We start from the raw sequence: 4,803 nt of genomic DNA, 5'->3' as shown, positions 1-4,803 counted from the left end.
CTAAGTTCCTCATTCTTTAGGTGAAGAAACAGGAACCCAAAGTGTGAAGTGATTTATATTCATGGGCACACAGCTAGACAGCAGGAGGGATAAGCAAACAAGCACCAGTTTATTTGATTTACCTGTTATCACTTATTAACTATGTGACTTTGATTGAATTCATTTGTCTTTCTGGGCCTTCAGCTCTGTGAATAATAGCAGAACAGTTCAAGGTTTGCAAAGTGCTTTACATGTGTTATCTCATTTGATCCTCAAAACAACACTATGAGATAGGAGCTGTTATTTTCTCCATTTCACAGATGAGGAAACTGAAGCTAATAGAGTTGAAGTGACTTGCTCAGGATGACATATCTAGGGAGTGTCTGAGGCAGGATTTGAATGCATCTTCCTGACTCCCAGCACTCTATCCATTGAACCACCCAGATGCCTGAAATTGGGGGAGAAGGAGTAGGCATAGGGAGAGAGGGTTGGATAGACATCCTCATAGAATGAAACCAGAGTTCTGGACTGGGAGTGGAGACCTGGGTTTTAGCCCCAATTCTATCACTAACTAGCTGTATGACTTTGCATGTGTCATTTCCTCTTTTGTGGAACTCAAGTGCATCCTCTGTAAAATGAGGAGAGTTGGATTAGATGCCCTCCAAGATTTCTTCCCACTCAAAGGATAATAATAAATCAATAGCTCACATTTTATAGCCCTTTCAGATTTTTAAAGTACTTTGTGTTTTGTATATATGATATATATATTTCATAGAAATAAATATAGTAACAGAGTAATGTCAATAATTAATATTATATATATGAGGGGAAGGGAGAGAGACAGAAAGAGGAGGAGAGAGAGAGAGGTGGGGGGAGAGAGAGGGAGAGGGAGAAAGAAGTGTTTCATTTTATCTTCTTAAACAGCCTTGGGAGGTGGATACTATTGTTATCACCATTTTACATATGGAGAAACTGAGGCTGTGAGAAGTTAAAGGAATTATCCCAGGGTTACATAACTTCTAAGTTTCTGAGACAGGATTTGCTCAGGTCTCTCCTGATGCCAAGTCCAGTTCTCTGATAACCAAGTAGCACTAGCTAACTATATTTATATCTATATCTGTATGTATATGTATATATATATATATACACATATATACATATAGTTATATATATAGTTACACATAGTATACTCACATATATAGTCTATGATTCTGAGTAATCATATATAATCTTTAAAAATCATATATTATAAAAACCAACATGAAGATTTGAGAGTCATGCAGGGACAAGTGGCTACATTTTGTGAGAAATGAAATAGAAACTCTGCCTAAGTGACATAGTAGGCAACTAGTAGAAAGGACTAGGAAGCATGGGTGGCCCTTAGGAAAAGAAGTTTTTCTCTTTAGCTTCTGGAATCTGTGTGTCTGAAGTAGTGGTCAAACAAGGCAGAGACTATAATAGCCGCTGTGATTTTAGGGTATAGAATGTGTTGCAGCAACTCGGGGGAACATTCCCTTTAAGCCTTCCCCCAGGGGTCAGTCTGGGTACACCTGACACTCTATAAACATCTATGTTTTAGGGATAGTATAAAGGGGTTAAACCAGTAGTGGGCTATGGCCATGGGCCCTTATTATTCCATGTGACCTACAGAGGTCGACAGTGACCTCAATGAGCAATGAAGTCACTGGCCCAAAGGTGGTAAATGTCCCTACTAACCAAGTCCATGAAGTGAAAGGAGTATTGGAACTTGATTATTGATAGTCATATTCTATGCATACCTCTTCCAGGGAAACATTATGCAACCCTGAAGAACAGGGTTTAAATTTATCTGGTTGGGCCATGGTAAAGGCTCCTTAGTGATGATGAATGAGGCACTTTGTTCAGTTTGGAGGCAACCTCACACCAGACTGCTAAACTGTACTGTTTATTATGCTTTTGTTACTCCTATTTCCTGAAACTTCTTCAGTTCCTTGCCTTCCATTACAAAAGGCTGGCTCTTTATCTAAAATGACAGCTAGCCAGAGCATTTATTTTCTTCGTATCTATTCTTTTACTTTATCTTGAGCCATGGCTGGGAACCTGGCCTCTAAACCACCTTTCATGTTGAGGAATTTCTCCACCTGAGTTCTTGGAGAGCCCAGGAAGAATCTTGCCTGGAGATCAAATAAAATAAGCAGCCAAACTGAAAAGAAAAGAAAAAATTAGAACAGAAAAGAAAAGAAACCTATTCAGTAAACTCCAATTTACTTCTGATAGCGGTTTTAACTTCCTATTGGCTTCTAAGATTTGGCTTCCAAAGTTTTCCCAGGCCTGCTTAGGAGACACAGCCAATCAACAGCATCCTTCAACACTGAATGGACCAATGGGATTCATTCTCTTCCTATAAGGAAGTTGGTCTAAAAAGTCCCTAGCTGTTATTGGGTGCATATTTGTGGGGTCCTCTGCAGCCAAAAAGTACAGCTCATCTTTATGTATTGAGCCCAAGGTGGAATAAGTTTTCAGCTCATAGTTCATCCTTCAGTTTTTGAAGAGAACCAATGATAACGTAAGGTGATGTTTGACTTGTACAAGAATTGGATTTAAGTGAGGTAGAGTTGCTCAAAATCATCAGCCTCACTCTTTCTTCCAGTGTCATACAAAGTCCAGTGGCAGGACAAAAATCAAGATGGCTGGTAATGGACTGGGATGGAGTGGATGACATTGGTGTCTTGAGTGTCTGGCCAGGCTCAAAGAGCTCTGCAGGACCTGCTCCAGTCGCCTTCAAACACTGGAACAAATTTTTCTTATTCGCCCATTCCACTGGGAAAAATCTTCACATCCTTGTGATAGATGTCCCACAAACTTGTCAACAGGTTTGAGGCCTGTTGGTTACTGTTAACCTGGTTTAGCACATGTGTTTAGATGGTTTTACTGGTGTGTGTGGCCACTGCACATGCTACAGCTTCTTGGAGCCACAGGTGAGAGTTTAGTGTCAGGTAGACACAAAAGGTAGATGAGTAGCCCTGAAAAGGGCTTGGCAAGCCCTCAAACCAGAGGTATAAACATCCCATATACCCCTCAGACCATAGTGAATGGGAAGGGGTGTCCACAGTTCAGTCAAACAACATCAAGGCTATCTTCTATGCTGGGACATGTGTCCCTCCTTCTTCCTCTTTCTAAGTCCTCTTCATGTGTTTTCTTCTCCCATTAAAATATAAGGTACTTTAGGGCAAGTACTAGCTTGCTTGCTTTTATTTCCATCTCTAGCACTTAGCACAGTGGCCTGGCACATTTTTATTATTGTTCAGTTGTTTTCAGTGGTGTTCAACTCTTCATGACCCCATTTGTGGTTCTCTTGGCAAAGAGACTGGAGTGGTTTGCCATCTTATTTTCCAGCTCATTTTACAGATGAGGAAACTGAGATAAATAGGGTTAAGTGACTTGTCCAGGTTACACAGCTAGTAAGTGCCTGAGGCCAGGTTTGAACATGGGAAGACTCCAGGCACAGCTCTCTGTCCATGGTACCACTTAGCTGCCTATCCTGGCACGTAGTAAATACTTAATATAATTTCTCTGTCTAACTTAGTATAACAAATATTTAATATAATTTCTCTACTTACCGACCTACCTCCATTCTCACCCACTTCTGCATAGCAAACAAAGTAATAACAGAATATAACATGTAACCTTTACATATTTGACTCCTCTTGATACATTGCTTCAGATGTGCCTGACAAACATTTGTTGAATCCAATTGGGTATTTAGGAATTGCTCCTTAACCACCAAAGACTAGATCCTTTCTGTTCTGGGTTTGGAGAGATTCTGGATGTTTGAAGGTTCTGGAGTTCTCCTCTCTGAGTAACATAAGGTTTGACTGTGTCTAGTGTGATTTCTTCACACTGTGATTAAAGTCGATTTACTTCCTCAGTGGCTAACTGAATGTGGGTGGCTCTGGAGAGGATACTGGGAAGAAGGGGGGTACCAGAGTGAACTAAAGCTTAACATGGGACTTTTCCTCTAGTGTGGGTGTTCATTGAATGCTACATAAGCCAGCGATTAGGAAGGCCAGGGTCCTAGTATCTAGCAACACAGAAAAGCTGATATAGTGAAGAAAGTGGGGGTGATGGAGAGAGGGGGATGGAAGATAACTAGCATGTAGCTATATTAATAAAATAAAATAAAAACATCTTAGTGGGAGAAGTTGCATGGGACCATCACGTCACTGCCATCTACCACTTGCCATCATGATGTATTCTCCTTGATTCTGACCTGACTTTTCTGGCCACTGTTATAAACGTTTTTGTTTCCTGTCTCCTGAAGAGAGCCTTGTGTTTGGTCACCCCATGAATTATCTCAGTGCCGTCTGCTGTTTACTCTCTTAGATCAGGACTCCAACCTTGCCCTCTTTCCCAATGAAGTTTCTTTCATTAGACACTGCTAATTGTCCCCTAATCACCAGCATGAGTCTGGTCTAACTCTCATCCTCTCCCCACAGGGCAGTGATTTAACATTCAGAGGTGAAATGTAAGGAGGAGAAAGCCCTAAACACTTGGGTTGTGGAGGGAGGGAGGGAGGGAGGGAGAGAGAGAGACAGAGAGACAGACAGAGAGACAGAGAAAGAGAGACAGAGAGACACAAAGAGAGACAGAAAGACAGAGACAGAGAGAGACACAGGACACAGAGAGAGAGACATATAGAGACAGAGAGGAGAGAGAAAGACAGAGACAGACAGAGACAAAGTCAGACTCTGACTCTCTCCTTTTTGGGGCCTGATGTGGGGTTTCAGGTGGTCACTTGGAGATTCACCTGTGTCAGAGAAGACAGTGGTCTCAGCATTCTCCCTG

The sequence above is a fragment of the Dromiciops gliroides genome, chromosome 1 (assembly GCF_019393635.1).
Source record: "Dromiciops gliroides isolate mDroGli1 chromosome 1, mDroGli1.pri, whole genome shotgun sequence".
Classification (NCBI taxonomy): domain Eukaryota; kingdom Metazoa; phylum Chordata; class Mammalia; order Microbiotheria; family Microbiotheriidae; genus Dromiciops; species Dromiciops gliroides.
Note: the sequence above shows the minus strand (reverse complement) of the source record.